Source organism: Bufo bufo, chromosome 3 (genome assembly GCF_905171765.1).
Source record: "Bufo bufo chromosome 3, aBufBuf1.1, whole genome shotgun sequence".
Taxonomy (NCBI): Eukaryota; Metazoa; Chordata; class Amphibia; order Anura; family Bufonidae; genus Bufo; species Bufo bufo.
In genome coordinates this window covers 542,858,261-542,882,804 of record NC_053391.1, presented here as the reverse complement: position 1 = coordinate 542,882,804, position 24,544 = coordinate 542,858,261, and the positions used below count along the sequence as shown (strand labels likewise).

At 46.5% G+C, this 24,544-nt stretch overlaps 1 protein-coding gene across 1 annotated transcript in view; it reads left to right on the top strand.

Moving 5' to 3' along the window:
• The first annotated feature begins 21,353 nt into the window (after positions 1–21,353).
• Positions 21,354–24,544, top strand: part of SUGT1 (SGT1 homolog, MIS12 kinetochore complex assembly cochaperone) — a 137,778-nt gene continuing 134,587 nt past the window's right edge. Inside the window, exon 1 of the mRNA XM_040425388.1 lies at positions 21,354–21,530. The gene's annotated coding sequence lies outside the window, so the exon portion shown is untranslated. The remainder of the gene's footprint in view (positions 21,531–24,544) is intronic.

Below are 24,544 nucleotides of genomic sequence, written 5' to 3'. Positions count from 1 at the left end.
ATGACAAATTCTTGACCTAACCCCTTCCCTCCAGACAGAGGTGTAACTTGACCAGCATGCACTTTGTATAATACCGGTTAGGTCAAGAATCTTTCAGATCATTTTTATTAAAGGTTTTACATACAGCCAATTGTTCAGATAAACCATACATTATATGACAATAGGATATCAATACAGTAAAATCAATCATACTTTATCCAAATCAGCATGTCAATAACACTGCATCAAAAAAAAAAATCTTTATTAAATCTAAAGTAAATAGTACTGCAATACCAACACCATGAAGTCGGGGTACGATCACATATGCGGTTGCCAGATCCGGCAGGCTGTTCCGACACAGAACAGCCTGGCAGAGTTTACCAGATCCACATAGCGGGATTCCACCATTCACCGCCGGATCCCCGTTGACTATAATTGGATATAGCGGTGATCCGGTTTCTTTTGGATGGACAAATACCGCTGCTGTGGAGTATAAGGGCAACTTAGATTTTAAATTGCGACTTACGTGATTTTTTTTTTTTTTTTTTTAAGTTGTCTAAATGCCTTCTTTTTTTTTTATCAGATCATTTTTATTGTAAAAATGTACATCAATAGAACATTGTTATAAATACAAGCATATTATATCCAATATTTTGATATACAAAATCAATTCCACTGATGAGTATAATACAACAGGTATCCATATAAATGATACTACCACAACATACCCTTCCCACCCCTCCACCTCCCCAACTCCCACTTTAGCACTTTATGGACTTCTCCGATTTTCATTCGGAGCTAGACCTCCAGCGGCTTTGCGGACATCCTCTCTTCTTAAACACCATTTTCTGATAAACTAACATCGTGTTTACTTTCCTTCTAAATTCTTCAATGACTGGAGGGCATGACTGAATCCAATGTAGGGCAATCAATTTCCTTGCTACATATAATAGTCTGCTCGCTACAATCCTATCTGTCTCCTCTTTCCCAATATCTGACACATAACCCAAGACACATACTTTTGGTTTCCGAGGTATCTGCAGTGAAAAGGTATTTTGAATCATTGCCAACACGTCCGACCAGAAGCCATCTAATTGTGAGCATTGCCACAGCATATGCAATAAATCCGCCGATTCTGCTTGGCATCGTGGACACTTTGCATCCGCTCTGATGCCAATCCGGTGTAAAAAGACCGGAGTTTTATAGACTCTATGTACAGTGAAAAGTTGAGACCACTTCCCACCTTCGCTCAATGATACTGTTGGTATGGCTTCTAATATAGCTTCCCACTGCTCCTGAGATATTTCCCCTATATCTTTCTCCCAGCCCTTCATTCTGGACAGGGTAAACGCTTCCAGATATTTATTCAGTAACATTTTTTTATCCCCTTTCTCTACTATTAGACGTAAAGACGCGTCTTTATGTATCTTGGTATTGTCATTTTTACACATCTCATTAAATGCGTGCCTTTGTAAAAACTGGTAAAAGCTGTTCTTTGGTATACCGTACTCCTCCTGTAATTTAGTACATGTTTTGAGTACCCCTTTCTCCATTATATCTCCAAATTTGGTCACTCCCCTATCCTGCCATTGTTTGGTAAATCCTCTGAGATGTAAGAATTCAGGTACATTGCGATTGTTCCATAGAGGTGTAAGTTCCGTGATCCCGACTGCACCCCTCAACTGCTTGACCTTCTCCCAAACCTTCCTCATCAGACACACCAAATGTGAGCGATTATCTACAAAGGGTGTTCCTGATCCTTCCAATATCCACAGTAACTCCTTACCCCCCAATGCATGTTTCAATATTTGACCTGTCATGTCACTATCTGTCCATCCTGCTGACATTGTGCCGCCAGGTAATATAACCATGGATTAGGCACCGCCAGACCCCCTGCTTCCTTTGGATATTGTAAGGTCTCTAATTTGATTCTGGATTGGCCTTGCTTCCATATCAGGTCGCTAAATATAGAATTGATTTTCCGAAATCTGTCAAGTGGTATCCACGTCGGGGCATTGTGTAGTACGTATAATAGCTGGGGCATCATAACCATCTTGATCAGGTTAACCCTGCCTATCACTCACAAAAACAGTTTGCACCATGTCTTGGAGCGAAGCCAGAATTTTATCAGTATTGGGGACAGGTTCAGCTAGTCAAAGTCCGTCAGTTTAGGTGATATGTTGATCCCTAAATATTTAATAGTTTTAACGCAGGGGATATGGTTTAATGTAGCTATTGCCGAGGATACCTGTCCATCTAGAAACATAAGAGCCGATTTGTTTATAGTCAGGCCTGATAACCCTCCAAAGCGACCAAGCAATGACATAGACTCGGCCAGGGATGCCGACGTGTCTCCCAGAAACAACAAGGTGTCATCAGCATACATGGCCACCTTATTGTGAACAGAACCATATTTAAATCCCACAATCGCCTGTGAACACCTGATCGCAGCCGCTAGTGGCTCAATCGCAAGCGCAAACAAAAGAAAAGTGGACATCCCTGCCGTGTCCCCCTTGAAGCTTGATGATAACTCTCCTTTAACTCTAATACGTGCCCTTGGTGCAGAGTATAGCGTTTGTGCCCACTTAATGAAGCATTCCCCAAAGCCCATTGTCCGCAGTGTACACCATAGATAGCCCCACTCTATACTATCAAACGCCTTGGCCGCGTCTCGTGATAAAATCGCTCTATCACCCTCATTATCAGCTGTACACTGTATACTAGCGAAAACGCTTCTTATGTTAATAGAGGTGAATTTCTGAGGCATAAAACCAGTCTGATCAGGGTGCACTATTGTCAGTATTAGGCTACTTTCACACTAGCATTCGGGGCTCCGCTTGTGAGCTCCGTTTGAAGGGGCTCACAAGCGGTCCCGAAAGCATCCATCCAGCTCTAATGCATTCTGAGTGGACGCGGAACCGCTCAGAATGCATCAGTCTGCCAGCGTTCAGCCTCCGCTTCGCTCAGCAAGCGGACACCCGAACGCTGCTTGCAGCGTTCGGGTGTCCGCCTGGCCGTGCGGAGGCGAGCGGATCCGTCCAGACTTACAATGTAAGTCAATGGGGACGGATCCGTTTGAAGATGACACAATATGGCTCAATCTTCAAACGGATCCGCCCCCATTGACTTTCAATGTAAAGTCTGGACGGATCCGTCTGAAGCTACTTTCACACTTAGAATTTTTTCTAAGATATAATGCAGACGGATCCGTTCTGAGCGGATCCCAAGTCTGCATTATATGAGCGGATCCGTCTGAGCAGACCTCAGACGGACCCGCTCTGAACGGTAGTGTGAAAGTAGCCTTACCTTTGATAATCTCATCGCCAAAACTTTAGCTAATATTTTAACGTCCGCTGCCAACAGTGAGATGGGCCTATAGGAATCCAGTAACTTGGGGTCCTTTCCTGGCTTAGGCAGTACCACTATAAGAGCATCTTGCATTGTAGCTGGAAGAGAACCTGCTTCTGAAGACTGTTGGAGAACCTTTAGGTCTAAATGCCTTTTACATAGACTGATAATCAGACAGATTATCAGGGATGAGTGTTACAATTGTTCCCGATGATGTGCCCGTGTAAAAGGTGGCAGTGATCAGACAATGGATGAGCAAACCTGTTCATCGGGTGATCGTGTTATTTCTGTGCAGCGGATTGTGCAGTCTAAACAATAATCTTGTTGCCACGGGACAATGATTCTCTATAGGGACAATGATTGGTGGTGTGTGATCTCTTGTTCCCATACAGTGGAAGTGACTGCTGGATGTACAGTAAGTGCAGCCCTCGTCTCTGCTGACGATCAGGCAATTATCAGGAACATCTGGTTCCTGATAGTTGCCTGACACATTGATCTGTTTAGAAGGACCTGAAGGGTCCCTTCATACGTGTCAGAAAATTCTGCAACTGAAAATCTGTTCCATTCATTTGAATAGGACAGCATGCACATGGATTTCTGCAAGCTCTATTAGGGTCCATTCACACGTCCGCAAAATGGGTCCGCATCCGTTCCGCAATTTTGCGGAACGGGTGCAGACCCATTAATTTTAAATGAGGCCGGAATGTGCTGTCCGCATCCGCATTTGCGGATCCGTGCTTCAGTTGCACAAAAAAATAGAACATGTCCTATTCTTGTCCGCAATTGCAGACATGATTAGGCATTTTCTATTATAGTGCCGGCGATGTGCGGTCCGCAAATTGCGGAATGCACATTGACTGTGTCCGTGTTTTGCGGATTCGCAAAACACTTACGGACGTGTGAATGTTCCCTCATAGTAACATTATTAAAGGTTACGTTTTATCTTTATGTATATTCTAATGGATTGCCCTCCTTGTACAATGTTATAATATACTTTCTATGTTAGAAAGTATATTATAGTGCATTTGTATTGTGCGGCAGTTGTGTGCGGTTCTGCTGCGATACTGCAGGTATATAGAGGGACAAGCGTTATTGGGACAAATAATTTCTACTGGTGTGATATACTAGTCCCCCCCCAAAAACGGATTGAAGCGGGGTGTTATATACCAATATACTTTCTTTATAGTGCATTTGGGTACTGTATAGTGCTATTGCGCATGCGCGTACGCGAAAATTATATTGACGATATTTCGCATTGAAAAAAATTATGAATGGAGATTGCAAATTCAAATAATAAATCTGGTATGTCACTGTCCATGTTGTGGGACTATTTGTGCACTTCTAGTAATAATTTCTTGGCTGCAAATATGAGCTGAAGGTTTTTCAGGTTTGCCAGCCATTAAAATGAATGGGAACCGCCGTGAACTTGCGGTTCGCGAACATTTTATCAGGTTTGCGCGATTGCATTCGTTAACCGTCCCAGCAGATATTCGTCCATCACTAAGTGCAACACATCTCCGTCGCATAGAGTTGATCAGGTCCACTCCTCTTCAATAGCTGTGCAAAGTTGCAGAATATTGGCAGGAACTGGAACACGCTATCATATACACCAATCCAGAGCATCCCAAACATGCTCAATGGGTGACATGTCCGGTGAGTATGCTGGCCATGCAAGACCTGGGATGTTTTCATCTTCCAGGAATTGTGTACAGATCCTTGCAATATGGGGCCGTGCATTATCATGCTGCAACATGAGGTGATGGTGGTGCATCAACAATGGGCCTCAGGATCTCGCCACAGTATCTCTGTGCATTCAAAAGGCCATCAATAAAATGCACCTGTGTTTGTAGTCCATAACATACGCCTGCCCATACCATAATCCCACCGCCATCATGGGCCACTCGATCCACAACGTTGACGTCCGCAAACCGCTCATCCACACAACACCACACATACTGTTTGCCATCTGCCCTGAACAGTGAAATCCGTGAACAGAACGCCTCTCCAACGTGCCAGACACCATCGAATGTGAGCATTTGCCCACTCAAGTTGGTTATGATGACGAACTGCAGTCAGGTCCAGACCCCGATGAGCATGCAGAAGAGACGGTTTCTGACAGTTTGTGCAGAAATTCTTTGGTTATGCAAACTGATTGTTGCTGTAGCTGTCCGGGTGGCTGGTCTCAGACGGTCATGGAGGTGAACATGCTGGATGTGGAGGTCCTGGGCTGGTGTGGTTACACGTGGTCTGCGGTTGTGAGGCCGGTTGGATGTACTGCCAAATTCTCTGAAAACGCCTTTTGGAGACGGATTATGGTAGAGAAATGAACATTCATTGCACGGGCAACAGCTCTGGTAGACATTCCTGCAGTCAGCATGCCAATTGCACGCTCCCTGAAATGTTGTGACGTCTGTGGCATTGTGCTGTGTGATCAAACTGCACATTTCAGAGTGGCTTTTTATTGTGGGAAGTCTAAGGCACACCTGTGCAATATTCATGCTGTCTAATCAGCACCTTGATATGCCACACCTGTGAGGTGGAATGGATTATCTCAGCAAAGGAGACGTGCTCTCTGAGATTTGTGAACAATATTTGAGAGTAATGTGTCTTTTGTGTATGTAGAAAATGTTTCAGATCTTTGAGTTCAGCTCATGCAAAATAGGAGCAAAACCGAAAGTGTTGCGTTTATATTTTTGTTCAGTGTATATATATTTTTTTAAATCTTTTTTATCTGCCATTTAAAAGGGTTTTCTAAGACATTAATACTGATAGCTGATCGGCGGGGGTACCAGGTGTTGGACCCCCACCGATCAGATACCTATGTGAAAAGGCACTGGTGCTCCTCTTAGCGCCGCAGCCTTCTCGTAGCTTACCAAGCACAGCGCCGTACATTGTTTAGCAGTTGTGCTTGGTATCTCGCTCAGCTCTATTCACTTTAATGAGAAGCTGTGAGAAGGCTGCGGCACTACTGCGTGCGGTGGTGCCTTCTCAAACTGATGATTGGCGGGGTTCCCGGATCTTGGACCCCCACCGATCAGATACTGATGACCTATCCTGAGGATAGGTCATAAGTATTAAAGTCTTGAAAAACCCCTTTAATTGGATACATGGCTTCCTCTGCCTACAAAGAACAGATTCATTTATTGACCATTTAATGTGTACGCAATTGACATTAAAGGGGTTGTGCACTTCTTTACTTCTGATGGCATATCTGATCAGTGGGGGTCAGCTGCTTAGTTGTAGCTTTGGCACCAGAACTACATAGATCCATCTGCTCTGTAGTGTATAGAGCTGGTAATTCACTTCAGTGGGAGCAGTTCTGCAGTCACCAGCTCCATCCAGTAGACCAGGAGTCGGCAACCTCAAGCACTCCAAGTGTTGTGAAACTACAACTCTCAGTATGCACTGTTCACTTCTATGGGAGTTCCGAGAATAGGCAAGCAAGTGTTCATGCTGGAAGTTGTAGTTTCACCATGGCTGGATTGCTGGAGGGTGCTGATCCCTGCACTAGACAATGGACGATGCTGTGTAGTTCTGGTGCTGGACCCCCACTGATCTGATGATATTGATGGCCAGCAATCTGTGGTCCCCAATGCACGGGCATCATTCATGCAGTTGCCGCAGACGGATCCATACCAATTCAACTTGAATGGGTCTGTGATTCGTCCACAGCGCTACTTCTGGATTAAGGACCCATTCGTGACACTGTGTGCACATGGCCGGTGCCCGTATATTGCGGACCGCAATAAACATGACCTGCGCATACTAACATATATCTAATATGATTACATTACCTATTCTGCTCCGTTTGATCACATTACAAACCAATCGTGACCTGTTTTGTTGTCTTGCTGGCGTCACGTTGATGGGTCACAAGCTCTCTTCCCCCCCCCCCCCCCCCCCCCCTGAACTGCACTGTCCGTCGACGTGATGTCAGCATTAGGTGGAAGGTCTACCTCTGTGTATGTGCACGGCTCTCTCCTGTGTCCACAGCCCTTCACTGCCTCCTCTGCCTCCCTCCTCATCCGTGACTTGTTCCCACTGTGTATTAGCGCTCGGTCAGAATCCGCTTGGCTGAGCTATGTGTCTCTCTCAGCTGTCTCTGTGCCCACAGGACACAGAGACAGCTGATTGTAATGGTGAAGCAGTGACCCGTCCGCTTCACCACTCACCTAAGCAGCTGGCGCTCCCCAGCAGTAGTGTTCACACCGGTTTCCTCTGCTCCAGTTTCCTTCCATTGAAACTGGCCCTAGTGTGTCTGAGATAGGAAAATCAAACTGAGGTCCACTGGGAGGAGGGTCTGATATGGATGGTGAGAAAGCTATATACAGCGCCGTGGGCACTATATTATCAGCAGAACTAATAAAGAAGTACTACCCAGAGTTGTCCGATTTCTCCACTTCTCTGACTTCTGGGAGTCGTCTGGTTACCTGACATCCATTAATCATTATTTCAATATTTTATATCCCAAACTGAAATAATTACATACACCAGCTGTACTTTTTTGGTAGATGGATTTGCCACAGCCTTTTTAACCCCATACAACAAATGGGTGTACTAAAGCGTCCTAATTAGTCACTTCACATCTGCGATTGAGGGTGGACTCCTGCAGTAATGGCCAGCATGGCAGCCTCCTGAAATACATATGTTGTATAATTTACTGTATGTAACAATATTTTAACAGCATATTGAAAAAAACACGTTAAAAAAAGTTAACCAAAAACCTCATACGACAAAAAATAAAAATAAAATTTGTTGGGAAGGAAGGTGGGCGGACACATCTACATGAGCTGGGTGGGAAGCACTTTTTAGCCACACCATAAAAAACTGAATTTTCCCATAATTGACATTTAACCACACGATAGGTGATAAATGTCTGATCACTGGGGGTCCCACTAATTATGGGGCCCAGAGTCCAATATTCCAATGCCACTCCATTTAAATTCCTCCACACTACATGACTGGTGAGGCGGAAATTGAATGGAGTGGCAGTTGAACATGTGCCCAGCTGCTCCATTCAGTGCAAGAGATTTATCAAAATGAAAACTGGCTTAGTTGCCCGTACAACCAAACATTCCACATTTCATTTTCCAAAGGAGCTCTGAAAAATGAAAGTGGAGTGAAGGCAGGGTGATCAAATAAGGCTACTTTCACAGTAGTGTTTTTTGCGGATCCGTCATGGAGCTGCAAAAACGCTTCCGTTACAATAATACAACCGCAGGCATCCGTCATGAACGGATCCGGTCGTATTATGTCTTCTATAGCCATGACGGATCCGTCATGAGCTCCATTGAAAGTCAATAGAGGACGGATCCGTTTTCTATTGTGTCAGATTGTGCCAGTGAAAACGGACCCGTCCCCATTGACTTACATTGTGCATCAGGACGGATCCATCTTGCTCTGCGCAACATTGCGGACAGAAAAATGCTGCTTGCAGTGTTTTTCAGTCCGCGATAGGGACACAACCAAACAGAACGGAATGCATTTTGGAGCATTCCGTTTCGTTCAGTTTTGTCCCCATTGACAATGAATGGGGACAAAACTGAAGCGTTTTCTTCCGCTAATCCTATGACGGATCTCAATAGCGGAATTGAAAACGCAGATGTGAAAGTAGCCTAATACCAATATGCAAGGACCAAAGAATGCAGCAAACAAACAACGGGGCATATTTACTATAGTGCCTGCCCTGTTTTTAGGCGTAAAAATGTTGTTTTAGACCAGGGATCAGCAACCTCCGGAACTCCAGCTGTTCAGAAACTCCCAGAATGCTTCATTCACTTCTATAGGCGTTAAAAGAGGAGCTGAGCATGTTTGCAAAAATAGAACATGTCCTATAGCACAGTTCTTAGTATATTTGCCAGGTGGTGGCAGCCTGTTCTGTGCCGGATTCCTCTATACACTGTATGGGACGCGCTCTACTGTTTCTTTGGATGGTGCCAAAATAAAATGGACGGAGGCATGGAAATTGACTTTACAATATCTTACACATGATCCCTCCACAGCATGGCACGTTACATCTAAACATTGCATAGCACAGAATCACAGGGGGTTAAATGGCACTATCTCTTAAAGGCTCCCTGATCCAGAGGCAATGTTTGGCCTATAGACCTGAATATCCTTAGCTTGCCTGGGACATTACTTCTCCCACTGGTCCAGTGTTACCAGGGGCTGACATACGGACTAGGGCACTAACCCTACTGCTTTGTCTTCTATGCACCCAGCTTTTCATAGGCATTTTAGTCTCACAATTGCTGAATGTCATTTATCACTGCAGCCGTCTCATCTGCAAGACATCACACCTTCTGCAGCCGTCTCATCTGCTTTGCAGGCACGACTGCAGGAAAGAGACACCCTTTCCTTCCTCACCACAGCTCCAGAAACTGCTCATCATCACAGGCTCCGTTGTGACTGCTTATGATGCGCCCCTCACTCACTCTCTTCCAGGCTCACATGGCACAAAGGGGTTGGCATTCTCTCTCCTGCCATGCCTCTTCCTGGCAGAACAGGCCTAGTTGTGGTGCAAGAGCAGATCCTCAAGAGAAGAGCTGTTGGTCAGATATCAGAGCAGCAGCACCACTCACTCATGCTCCGCCATCTTACATTTGGTTATAGTATGACGGTATTTAGGTGCATCAACCATAGTGTTTTTTGCCTAATTCATGGGTAAAAAAAAGCACCAAAAAAAGAACGCCACTAGAATTAGTCTAAAAATAAAAATTGGCAAACAAGACGCAAATGCTTCCAAAACAAGCACACTTTCATTAGTAAATGCACCAAAAAAATTGTCTAAAATAGAAAAAGACACAAGACACTATAATAAATGACCCCCAGTGATTTTAGAAGTGGATTTTGGGACATATTCAGTGCCGAAATCCATGTGAAACCCAGGTCCCATAGTTTTCAGTGGGATTCTGCATTAATTTGGATTAGGCTCCATTCACACGTCCGCAATGTGTTTTGCGGATACACGGAGACACGGATCTGCAAAACACGGAAAGCAGCAATGTGTGTTCCGCATTTTGCGGACCGCACATTGCCGACATAATAGAATATGCCTGTTCTTGTCCGCAATTGCGGACAAGAATAGGACATGTTCTATTTTTTTGCGGAAACGGAAGCACGGATGCGGAAGTGCGGATCCGCAAATGTGGATGCGGACAGCACATTCCGTCCCCATAGAGAATGAATGGGTTCGCACCCTTTCCGCAAAATTGCGGAAAGGATGCGGACACATTTTGCGGACGTGTGAATGGAGCCTTATCCCCACTGACTGGGGTTAGGGCTTTGTTCACATCTGCATTGGAGGCTCCGTCTCAGATTCCATCAATAATAGAGGAGAGAAAAGTCCTAAACGCAAAACAAGAACTCTCGAACAGACCCCATTATAGTCAGTGGGTTCTGACAGAGCAGAACGACGGATGAATGCCAGGTGCATCCCGAAATTTTTGCAGGAACCGCTGTAAAAAAGCTTATTCTTGTCTGCAAAATGGACAAAAATAGTACATGTTCTATAATTTGCGGCCCAGCTATATGGATGCGGACAGCACACGGATGACATCTGTACGCTGTCTAATTTATTTATTTTTTGCGGATACAGGAATGAATTGGTCCATGAGCAATCTGCAAAAAATGTGGAACGGACACATACCAAAAATACGGTTGTGTGCATGAGGCTCTAGGCCTTGTTCAGATTTCCGTGTCCATTTGACTTCCGTGAACAAAATCAGTCTATGTTTTATCCGTGATGGGTCCGTGTGTCATCCGTATTCCACGGACACTGCTCAGCTGAAAATTAATTTGAAAAGCATCTCTTACCAGTAGTCAGTGAAAAACTAAATTAATAGCCAAATAAGGCTACATGCACACTCAGTTTTTCATGGCCATTTTTCAACCATTTGTGCATCGATTTTCTGTCTGTCTGTTTTTACTAGCCGTTTTGTATCAGTTTTTCATGGCCGTTAAAAATGGATGAATTAATTGGCTTTTTTTTTAAAAGAAATCCCAACCCCTGCAGTAATAATGTTCCCCATAGTGGCCCCCAGCAGTAATAATGTCCCCCATAGTGGCCCCTAGCAGTAATAATGTCCCCCCATAGTGGCCCCCAGCAGTAATAATGTCCCCCATAGTGGTCCCAGCAGTAATAATGTCCCCCATAGTGGTCCCAGCAGTAATAATGTCCCCCAGCTGTAATAATGTCCCCCATAGTGGCCCCTAGCAGTAATAATGTCCCCCATAGTGACCCCAGCAGTAATAATGTCCCCCATAGTGACTCCAGCAGTAATAATGTCCCCCCCATAGTGACCCCAGCAGTAATAATGTCCCCCCATAGTGGCCCCCAGCAGTAATAATGTCCCCATAGTGGTCCCAGCAGTAATAATGTCCCCCAGCTGTAATAATGTCCCCCATAGTGGCCTCCAGCTGTAATAACTTCGCCCATAGCGGTCCCAGCAGTAATAATGTCCCCATAGTGGCCCCCAGGTGTAATATTACCCCCATATTGGCTCCAGCAGTAATAATGTTCCCCATAGTGGCTCCCAGCAGTAATATTGTCCCCCATAGTGGTCCCAGCACTAACAATGTCCTCCATAGTGACCCCAGCAGTAATAATGTCCCCAATAGTGACCCTAGCTGTAATAATGTCCCCCATAGTGACCCCAGCAGTAATAATGTCCCCCCCATAGTGACCCCAGCAGTAATAATGTCCCCCATAGTGGCCCCCAGCAGTAATAATGTCCCCCATAGTGGTCCCAGCAGTAATAATGTCCCCCAGCTGTAATAATGTCCCCCATAGTGGTCCCAGCAGTAATAATGTCCCCCAGCTGTAATAATGTCCCCCATAGTGGCCTCCAGCTGTAATAACTTCCCCCATAGCGGTACCAGCAGTAATAATGTCCCCCATAGTGGCCCCAGCTGTAAAAATGTCCCCCATAGTGGCTCCCAGCCATAATAATGTCCCCCATAGTGGTCCCAGAAGTAATAATGTCCCTGTCACAGTGTAAGGGGAAGGGAGGAACACCAGAATAACCACAGAAGGAAAATGACCCGAAACTAGGCCTCACGGCTAGGGAAAGGAAAAGGTCACCACCATTTTTGAAACAAAACAAAAAATCTGGTTTTAGTGTCTCCATAGTCTGAGAGCCATAGTTTTTTCAGTTTTTGGGCGATTATCTTTGGTAGGGTATGATTTTTGCGGGATGAGATGATGGTTTGATTGGCACTATTTTGGGGTGCGTATGACTTTTTGATCACTTGGTGTTGCACTTTTTGTGATGTAAGGTGACAAAAATGGCTTTTTTTTACACCGTTTTTATTTTTATTTTTTATGGTATTTATCGGAAACGGTGGATCATGTGATATATTTATAGAGCCGTTCATTACAGACGCGGCGATACCTAATAATACACTGCTCAAAAAAATAAAGGGAACACTTAAACAACACAATGTAACTCCAAGTCAATCACACTTCTGTGAAATCAAACTGTCCACTTAGGAAGCAACACTGAGTGACAATTAATTTCACATGCTGTTGGGATAGACAACAGGTGGAAATTATAGGCAATTAGCAAGACACCCCCAATAAAGGAGTGGTTCTGCAGGTGGTGACCTGACCACTTCTCAGTTCCTATGCTTCCTGGCTGATGTTTTGGTCACTTTTGAATGCTGGCGGTGCTTTCACTCTAGTGGTAGCATGAGACGGAGTCTACAACCCACACAAGTGGCTCAGGTAGTGCAGCTTATCCAGGATGGCACATCAATGCGAGCTGTGGCAAGAAGGTTTGCTGTGTCTGTCAGCGTAGTGTCGAGAGCATGGAGGTGCTACCAGGAGACAGGCCAGTACATCAGGAGACATGGAGGAGACCGTAGGAGGGCAACAACCCAGTAGCAGGACCGCTACCTCCGCCTTTGTGCAAGGAGGAACAGGAGGAGCACTGCCAGAGCCCTGCAAAATGACCTCCAGCAGGCCACAAATGTGCATGTGTCTGCTCAAACTGTCAGAAACAGACTCCATGAGGGTGATATGAGGGCCCGACGTCCACAGGTGGGGGTTGTGCTTACAGCCCAACACCGTGCAGGACGTTTGGCATTTGCCAGAAAACACCAAGATTGGCAAATTCGCCACTGGCGCCCTGTGCTCTTCACAGATGAAAGCAGGTTCACACTGAGCACGTGACAGACGTGACAGAGTCTGGAGACGCCGTGGAGAACGTTCTGCTGCCTGCAACATCCTCCAGCATGACCGGTTTGGCATTGGGTCCGTAATGGTGTGGGGTGGCATTTCTTTGGAGGGCCGCACAGCCCTCCATGTGCTCGCCAGAGGTAGCCTGACTGCCATTAGGTACCGAGATGAGATCCTCAGACCCCTTGTGAGACCATATGCTGGTGCGGTTGGCCCTGGGTTCCTCCTAATGCAAGACAATGCTAGACCTCATGTGGCTGGAGTGTGTCAGCAGTTCCTGCAAGACGAAGGCATTGATGCTATAGACTGGCCCGCCCGTTCCCCAGACCTGAATCCAATTGAGCACATCTGGGACATCACGTCTCGCTCTATCCACCAACGTCACGTTGTACCACAGACTGTCCAGGAGTTGGCAGATGCTTTAGTCCAGGTCTGGGAGGAGATCCCTCAGGAGACCGTCCGCCACCTCATCAGGAGCATGCACAGGCATTGTAGGGAGGTCATACAGGCACGTGGAGGCCACACACACTACTAAGCCTCATTTTGACTTGTTTTAAGGACATTACATCAAAGTTGGATCAGCCTGTAGTGTGTTTTTCCACTTTGATTTTGAGGGTTACTCCAAATCCAGACCTCCATGGGTTAAAAAATTTGATTTCCATTTTTTTCTTTTGGGTGATTTTGTTGTCAGCACATTCAACTATGTAAAGAACAAAGTATTTCAGAAGAATATTAAATTAATTCAGATCTAGGATGTGTTATTTTTGTGTTCCCTTTATTTTTTTGAGCAGTGTATGTTTTATTATAAAATAAGAGGTAGATAAAAGAGAAAAAAACTGGAACTGCTTATTCCTTTTGTGGCACTGCTAGGCTGGATACATCACGCAGGTGGTAGAGTAAAAAGTAGTATTTTATTTGTCTACGCGTTTCGAGGGCATAGGACAGGACAATACACTATTAACAGAGTACAAGCCAATTTAGGCTACTTTCACACTAGCGTTCGGGTGTCCGCTCGTGCGCTCCGTTTGAAGGGGCTCACGAGCGGCCCCGAACGCAGCCGTCCGGCCCCAATGCATTCTCAGTGGAGGCGGATCCGCTCAGAATGCATCCGCCTGCCAGCGTTCAGCCTCCGCTCCGCTCAGTGAGCGGACACCTGAACGCTGCTTGCAGCGTTCGGGTGTCCGCCTGGCCGTGCGGAGGCGAGCGGATCCGTCCAGACTTACAATGTAAGTCAATGGGGACGGATCCGCTTGAAGATGACACAGTATGGCTCAATCTTCAAGCGGATCCGTTCCCCATTGACTTACAATGTAAAGTCTGAACAGATCCGCTCAGGCTACTTTCATACTTAGAAAATTTTCTAAGTTTTAATGCAGACGGATCCGTTCTGAACGGATGCGAACGTCTGCATTATCGGAGCGGATCCGTCTGATGAAACATCAGACGGATCCGCTCCGAACGCTAGTGTGAAAGTAGCCTAAGATTTATTTATCCACTTATTTTGGCGCCTTATCTTGATTACAGGGGGCGTGGCTATGGGCGGGGTTAATTTGAATGGCCAGGGGATTTGGAACAAGTAAGATAATTAATATTGTGCCGGCGTAGTGAGGTGCCTGCCCAAGTCCAGTTGAGCACGCCTCCCACTGACGTAAGCTCACCACTGGAAAGGAGGACATACTTGGGTTCTTAATGATATATAAGATGAGCGCTGAGGAGCGCTCGGCTCCCCCCCCTCCTCTCTGTTATTATAAAATAAGGGGAAAGGGGCGTTTTTTTTTTCTTTTTTTACTTTATAAATTTTATTACTTAAAAAAGTGTTTTTAGTAAAATGTATAAACTTTTTTTTCTTTACTTTATTTCTAATGTTCACTTTTGGGCGTCTGATCCCCTCTGCAATGCATTACAATACATCTGTATTGTAATGCATTGCCTGTTCCTGTACTACAGTAGTACACAAACAGGTTGCCTGTAGTACACAAACAGGTTGCCTAGGAAACCCAGCCTGAGGCTGGATCTCCTCAGCTCCCGTAGAAGGCAGTTCCCAATGCCGAGCAAGGCATTGGGCAGCCTCTGCACGGCATCAGGCTGCCTTCTGAGACATTGAGTCCCCACCACAGTAGTGCGAGGAATAGATGAGCTCACTCAAACACAAACCCCTTCTATGCCGCGGCATAGAAGGGGTTAATCCGCAGCGATCGCCGATTGGGGGGGGGGGGGTCATAGGACCCCCCTCGGCATTGACCCAGGGTGCCTGCTGATTGATTTCAGCAGGCACCCAGTTCCGATCACAGCCCACTGCACGGCAGTGATCGGAAAAACACATGACGTACCGTATCAGTGGACTCCTGCCTACGGATATTTATGGCAAACTTGGCCAAAGACAATAATGAAGACCACTCCTCGTGAATCTCTGAGACAAAGCATCTCAAATAAGTTTCCAGATTCTGGTTAGTGCGCTCAGTCTGTCCGTTCGACTGAGGATAAAAGGCCGAAGAGAAGGATAATTGTACCCCCAGGTGAGTACAGAACGCCTTCCAGAATTTGGAAAGGAACTGAGTCCCCCTATCAGACACCACATCAGAGGGAATATCATGTAGCTTCACAATGTTATCGATAAACACTTGTGCGAGAGTTTTAGAATTAGGTAGACCTGATAATGCTATAAAGTGTGACATCTTTCTGAAGCGATCAACAACCACCAGAATCACAGCTTTTGCTGAGGAATTCGGCAAATCTGTGATAAAGTCCATGGACAAATGAGTCCAAGGTCGGGACGGGGTGAAGGCCGAGTATGTGTCCCCTTGGCACGTGCACAAGTACCACAAGCTGACACATAACCCTCAACACATTTACGCAACCCCGGCTACCAGAATCTATGAGAAATAAGATCGACTGTGGATATGCCCCGAGGGTGTCCTGTGAGAACCATACAGTGATGTTCCTCGAACACCTTTTGCCGCAATTCAGCAGGAACAAACAACTTCCCCAGAGGACAGGAATCCGGTGCATCTCCGTGGGCCTCCAACACTTCTGCCTCAAGGTCGGATTAAAGGGCGCATATTACCACCCCTTCAGCCAATATCGGAGCAGGATCTTCCGAAACACTCCCCCCCCCTCCCTAGGAAAGCTACGCGACAAAGCATCCGCCTTGACGTTCTTAACCCCAGGGCAATAGGTGACAACGAAATTAAATCTGGTAAAAAACGACCATCTTGGGTTCAGACGTTTAGCCGACTCCAGATAAGTCCGATTTTTGTGATCGGTAGTTATGAATTGTTCCTTCCAACCAATGATGCCATTCCTCAAAAGCTAACTTAATGGCCAGCAACTCTCTATTACCCAGATTATAATATTTCTCAGCAGCAGAGAGCTTCTTCGAGAAGAAAGCACATGGGCGCCATTTACTAGGTGAAGGACCATGCGACAAGACTGCTCCCACCCCTACCTCTGATGCGTCAACTTCCACAATGAAAGGCTGTGACACATCAGGTTGCATTAGTATAGGAGCAGAAGCAAAATACTCCTTCATAGCTGAAAAGGCATGTAATGCCTCATCAGACCAGACTGAGATATCCGAACCCTTCCTAGTCATGTCCGTTAAAGGTTTAACAATCATCGAGTAGTTCAAAATAAATTGACGGTAGTAGTTGGTGAATCCCAAAAATCGGATAAGCGCTTTCAGATTTTCGGGTCGGTCCCAGTCCAAAACAGCACAGACCTTTTCAGGATCCATACGAAAACCTGAAGATGAGAGTAGGTAGCCCAGGAATTGCACATCCGGAACTGCAAATACACACTTCTCCAATAGCATACAGTTTATACTCTCTTTAACACTTGTCTCACGTGATCCTGATGCGTCTCCATGTCAGGAGAATAAATCAGAATATCTTCCAGATACACCACAACAAACCTGCCTACCAGATGACGAAAGATGTCATTGATGAAATGTTGAAAAACCACAGGAGCATTGGCTAACCCAAAAGGCATGACCATATTTTCAAAATGACCCTCAGGAGTATGTGGGGATTCGCTCTTGTAGGCAGGTTAGCGGACGCAGTATAGAGGCAATTACAAAGTCTTTAACTTAAACAGTTAAGTGTTTATTCACACAGAAGGCAAAACAAAATGACAGTTTGCAGTGTTGGTGTTTGTTCACACCATGGAAAGTCCACAGAACAAAAACATTCACCTTGTTAGCAGTTTTTCATCAGCAATCCCTAGCAGGCTTTCGGGGCCTGTTTTCCAGCATGCAGCTCTCAACCCTTTTGCATGGCACACATCTTCAGATCCCAAAACACAGAGACTCCACACATACGTTAACAAAATGTCCCCTTTTTCCACAGAAAAAGCAAAGTCTCATCTTAAGTCTAAAGTTCTTATCACCAGATCCAGGGGTCGCTCCCTCCAGCTGCATTGGTTCGTCACCAGACATAAGCTCAAGTGTTTCTTTACCCAAAGAGTCGGAGGAGGCCGCCACCTTATATTATAGTACTTCCTGAGAGTGAGGAACCTTAGAACTCTCCCTCAGGCGTCTATCAATAAGTACAGCAAGGGACATGGCCGCTTCCAAAGACTTAGGATATTCGTGAAACGCCAATGCGTCCTTCAGGCTCTCGGATTACCCTTGACAGAATTGACTCCCTGCCGTAAGCAGAATGTTCTCCCTGCCGTAAGCCACGCAACTTAGTCTTGGCCAGGGAGATCCGATCTGGGTCATCTTAGATAAGACCTAGAGCTCTGAATTTATCTACCAACCAGAGGGACTGTGATCCGGTCGGCAATGAAAAAGCCCAAGATTGAGCGTCACCTTTAAGTAACGAAATGATTATACCAACTCTTTGATTCTCGTCCCCAGAAGAGTTAGGACGTAGTCTAAAATATAATTTGCATGACTCCCTGAACCGAATAAAGTTGTGACTTCCCCCGAATAATCTGTCCAGGAGAACGACCTTAGGTTCACGGCAGGCCTGGTTCCCGCTGCCGGAACCAGCCGCCTGTGGTCTCTGGATCTGTGAGATGGTCGTGCGGAGGTCAGCTACCTCTAAAGACAGCCCCTGCAGTTGTTCAACCAGTGCAGAAATAGTATCCATCGCTGCACTGACACAAACAAAATGGCGGTTTTTCGGCGGTTGATAATGTCAGAATGTAGGGGGAGGGGAGGAACACCAGAATGACCACAGAAGGAAAATTACCTGAAACTAGGCCTCACGGCTAGGGAAAGGAAAAGGTCACCACCTAGGAAACCCCAAACCTAGCCCTAACTCCTGTCAGTATGAATAGACGCTGAAGATGGGAATATTCATACACCGGAAACCTAGGCCCTAGAAACCCTGAAAATCCCTAGGCGTAGTGACAGGGTCTGAGACCACTGGTTCCTTCCCAGATGAACAAACCAGCATCTCCCTGAGGCCTAGGAAACAATGAGCAAAGGGGGACAACAAATACAAAGGGCAGTACACTTATCTTCAATAGAAAATGGATGAGCAGGAACTCAGAAGAGGACCACACACCAGCTCTTCCAACTCCAGGCAGATAATATCAACCGCATGGTAAGAAGTTTGAGTGCAGACTAAATAGGGGAGCAGTAATGACCACAAGCTACACCTGAAGCAAGAGGTGTGGTCAAACCACCAACAACACTGCAAAGTGAAAACCGAGACGCTGTCAGATAACCTCACGTGATGCAAATCTCTCAGATCTTCTAACCTCTGTCACGGGAGGGATCATGACAGTCCCCCATGGTGGCCCCCAGCTGTAATAGTGACCCCCAGCTGTAATAATGTCCCCCATAGTTGCTCCCAGCTGTAATAATGTCCCCTATAGTGATCCCAGCAGTAATAATGTCCCCCATAGTGACCCCCAGCTGTAATAATATCCCCCATAGTGACCCCCAGCTGTAATAATGTCCCCCATAGTGATCTGAGCAGTAATAATGTCCGCAATAGTGGCCCCCAGCTGTAATAATGTCCCACCTAGTGGCCCCAGCTGTAAAAATGTCCCCCATAGTGGCCTCAAGCTGTAATAATGTCCCCAATAGTGGCCCCCGGCTGTAATAATGTCCCCCCTAGTGGCCTCAGCTGTAATAATGTCCCCCCATAGTGGCGCCAGCTGTAATAATGTCCCCAATAGTGGCCCCCAGCTGTAATAATGTCCCCCATAGTGGCGCCAGCTGTAATAATGTCCCCCCATAGTGGCGCCAGCAGTAATAATGTCCCCCCTAGTGGCCCCAGCTGTAATAATGTCCCCCCCATAGTGGCGCCAGCTGTAATAATGTCCCCCCATAGTGGCGCCAGCAGTAATAATGTCCCCCCCATAGTGGCGCCAGCTGTAATAATGTCCCCCTCATAGTGGCGCCAGCTGTAATAATGTCCCCCATAGTGGCGCCAGCTGTAATAATGTCCCCCATAGTGGCGCCAGCAGTAATAATGTCCCCCCTAGTGGCCCCAGCTGTAATAATGTCCCCCCCATAGTGGCGCCAGCTGTAATAATGTCCCCCCATAGTGGCGCCAGCAGTAATAATGTCCCCCCCATAGTGGCGCCAGCTGTAATAATGTCCCCCTCATAGTGGCGCCAGCTGTAATAATGTCCCCCATAGTGGCGCCAGCAGTAATAATGTCCCCCCTAGTGGCCCCAGCTGTAATAATGTCCCCCTCATAGTGGCGCCAGCTGTAATAATGTCCCACATAGTGGCGCCAGCTGTAATAATGTCCCCCATAGTGGCGCCAGCTGTAATAATGTCCCCCATTGATGTCCTGTAATGTTTGTTTTTAGCTGGAAAAAAAAAATCACTCCCCTCATCCACTTGCACGCATACAGGCAGTCACTCCTCTCTTGATTCTAAAGGACCTGCGCTCAAGCAAGGTGCTGTCATCACGCTTTAGTGCAGGTCCTTCAGAATCAAGAGAGGAGCGACTGTCTCTGTCTGTACAAGTGGATGAGGGGAGTGATTTTTTTAACCCCTAAAAGGCAGTATTGCACCAGTGTACCTGTTTTTAACGGCCATCAGATTGGTGAACTCCTGTCTAAGCGGCCGTTAAAAACGGTCCTATTGATTTCAATGGGGTCCATCTGGCCGTGAAAACCGTGGTTCTGAAATCTGCCGTGTGGCGGCCATAAAAAAAACCCTGACATTTTTCACTGTCCTGTGCATGCAGCCTTTGGCCTCATGCACACGACCGTTGTTTTGGTCCGCATCCAAGCCGCAGTTTTTGCGGCTTGGATGCGGACCCATTCATTTCAATGGGGCCGCAAAAGATGCGGACAGCACTCCGTGTGCTGTCCGCATCCGTTGCTCCGTTCCGTGGTCCGCAAAAAAAAATATAACCTGTCCTATTCTTGTCTGTTTTACGGACAAGAATGGGCAGTTATATCAATGGCTGTTCGTGCCGTTCTGCAAATTGCGGAACGCACACGGACGCCATCTGTGTTTTGTGGATCCGCAATTTGCAGACCGTAAAACACACAACAGTCGTGTGCATGAGGCCTTAGTGCATGTCTCCGATATTTTTTCACAGACCATTGAAATCAATGGGTACGGGTGCTGTCCCAGAGGTGTGAGAACTGCATATTGAACTCACACACCTCTATGTTTGTACCGCGGTTTCCCCGTCCGATTTTTCCACAGGAGGTATATCATGTGAATATAATTATGGAGGGAGGATTCCAGGTACCAGTAGCTAATAACGCCACTGCTTGTGTATAGATACAAATAACATCCCCCAAATAATTGTCTTGCCGTTTTTTTTTTCTTTTTACAATAAAACCGTTTTTTGCGGTCTCTGGCCGCGATTCTTCCTCCGGACCCCGAGGTGTCGCTGTTGTGCTCCAGGCGCCGGTCTGTGCAGTCACGGCCTCTCTGACAAGCGTAGTGAGTGCCCGGCGAATCCAGAACTTTCCTGCGGAGAGCCGCGCTGCGTTACCGTGAACTCGTGCCAGTCTGGCTGTAGCCGGGCACAGGTGCTGACATTCGGGCTGTGGGCACCGCCTGGCTCTACCCTCCTCTGCATCTTCGTGCGGCACCTGAGAGGTATCAAGTTCTGTAGAAGCAGCGTGTGAATTAGTGCCAGCAGGCTGGTGGGTAGAGGGGCCGCTGCTCCATACCTCCTAGTGCAGCGCTTGTAGGACCGCAAGTCTCAGCATGCCCTGCTTGTTGGCGCATTGCTCTAGCTCCTCCTGTTTATTGTCCTGGAAGTCGGCTACTTTGTTGCAGTATTTGTGTTGATAGGTTTTATTATGTATTTTATAGAGATGTTGTGGTAAAAGTAAGGCTCTGTTCACATTTAGGGTACTTTCACACTAGCGTTTTGTTTTTCATAGGGGCTCAATACTGGGAAAAAACTGGTTTTATCCTAATGCATTCCGTTCAGGATGCATCAGTTCTGTCCCTTTTACGTTTTTTTTTTTGCATGCTGCACTTTCTCTCCGGCCAAAAATCCTGAACACGTCCATTGAAATGTATTAGTGCCGGATCCGGCATTAAGTGTTCCGGCAAAACGGATCTGTTCTTCCGGTCCGTGCATGCGACGACCTTTAAATCAGTAAAAAAAAGAAATACCGGATCCGTTTTTCCGGAGAGACGGATCCGATATTTCAATGCATTTGTCAGACGGATCCGTCTGCCAAATGCCATCCGTTTGCGTCCAGATGGACGGAACTGCCTGCCGGAATCCTCTGCCGCAAGTGTGAAAGTACCCTAACAGTGGAAGCCAGGACACCTTGCTGGATCCGTCTCACAATGGAGACCAGCGGTGTCTGGCTGATTTCTGAGGAGGTCCATCCTTATGATATCTAATGGGACAGAAGGGGAATATTTCCCTAGAATAGGGATCAGCAACCCCCACACTCCACCTGTACAGAAACTACAACTCCCAGAATCCTCGTTTTACTTCGATGGGAGTTATAAGAACAGCCAAGTTAAATGTGCATGCTGGGAGTTGTAGTTTCACAGCAGCTGGGGTGCAGGAGGTTGCTGATCCCTGCCCTAGAATATACAGCTGCTGACATAAATGATGGGTGTCTTAGGCTACTTTCACACTTGCGTTGTTCTTTTCCGGCATAGAGTTCCGTCACAGGGGCTCTATACCGGAAAAGAACTGATCAGTTTTATCCCCATGCATTCTGAATGGAGAGAAATCCGTTCAGTTTGCATCAGGATGTCTTCAGTTCAGTCGTTTTGACTGATCAGGCAAAAGAGAAAACCGCAGCATGCTACGGTTTTCTTGCCTGAACGCCGGATCCGGCATTTTTTCCCATAGGAATGAATTAGCGCCGGATCCGGCATTCAGAATACCGGAATGCCGGATCCGTCGTTCCGGCATGCTCAGATCGGTAAAAATGTGAAAAAATGTACAAGACGGATGCGTCGGTCCACATGACAAGCGGAGAGACGGATCCGTCCTTGCAATGCATTTGTGAGACGGATCCGCACCCGGATCTGTCTCACAAATGCTTTCAGTCAGCGGCAGATCGGCGGATCCGGCGGGCAGTTCCGACGATGGAACTGCCCGCTGGATCACACTGCCGCAAGTGTGAAAGTAGCCTTACTGCGGTGATGTGGCAGAGGAAAGCTACTGTACCTCACATTAGACTCTTACATTTATCCTGCTGTAGCTGAGATGCTCCTGGCGATTAGCTCCCTGCTAACAAGGGCTTGTCCCATGAAAAATGTTCTGCAGTTTTCAAAACCGCACCAGAAAGGACGGCACCTTTTCCTATAGTGTGCAAGCACGACCATCACTGCTGGATTGCAGGGTGGTCGTAACTCCTAGATACGAGCAATGTCTAGCGCCACCTGCTGTTTGCTTTTTTTTTGTCTTTCTCTTATTTCCCATCTCACTGAGAAGGCTGCATCCTCAGTTTTATCCTTCAACTGCTTCCTGAGCTGATAGGAAGAGAGCCGCGTCAGAAAGGACACTCTCTGTGCTGTAGTAGAAAGGGCACTCCCCTGAGCTGCCAGCTTGATATAAATCTAGCAGAGCAATGAATGGGGAGATCTCTGGATTCATGTGAGGTGCAGGGCTGGTTCTAGCTTTGTTAGGCCTCATGCACACGACCATATGTATTTTGCGGTCCGCAAAAAACAGATTCGCAAAAAATATGGATGATGTCCGTATGCATTCCGTATTTTTCAGAACAGCTGGCCCCTAATAGAACAGTACTATGCTCGTCCATAATGTGGACAATAATAGGACATGTTCTATTTTTTTTTTTTTGTGGAATGGAAATACGGACATACGGAAACGGAATGCACACGGAGTAACTTCCTTTTTTTTTGCGGACCTATTGAAATGAATGGTTCTGTATACGGTCCGCAAAAAAAAAAAACGGAACGGACACGGAAAGAAAATAAGTTTGTGTGCATGAGCCTTTAGAAAGAGGTTGTCATGTACTACATGATGTCTTATTATTTTTTTTTTATTTTTTTTTTTACAATAATCATGGGATAACCCCTTTAATTTAGGGAGATTCCTGCAGCAGGGTCTAAGGAAAAAAGGACTAAAAAAGATACTGCTTTGTATATAAGAAATTGTAAGGTAAAAACATCCATACACATTCGGCCATCTCGTGCTCCTCCTGACTCTCCCGCGCAGTGCCAGGTACTTTTGGTGGCGGCTTATTCCCTCTGAGAACAAAAGTGACCGGTTTCATCTGTCGGGTGAGAGTTGTCACACCCGCTACTTTTCTCATATGTGTATGAGACCTTAAAGAGGACCTTTCACTGGATTTTATTGAGATAAGTACCTGTACTTGTGGGGTACCCCCCGCTGATGCTGCCACCTTGCCTGTTTTGTTAAAATAGCGCTCCTATGCTGCGCTGTGCCCCCCGGTATTTTCCCCGCTCAGGAGCAATGGGGAGGAGATGCAGTCTTTCTCTGTGAGCGTCTCCTTCTCCCCTGGCTGTAGCGCTGTCCAATCGCAGCGCAGAGCGTCACAGCCAGGGAGAGAAAACAGCGCTACAGCCAGGGGAGAAGGAGACGCTCACAGAGAAAGACTGCATCTCCTCCCCATTGCTCCTGAGCGGGGAAAATACCGGGGGGCACA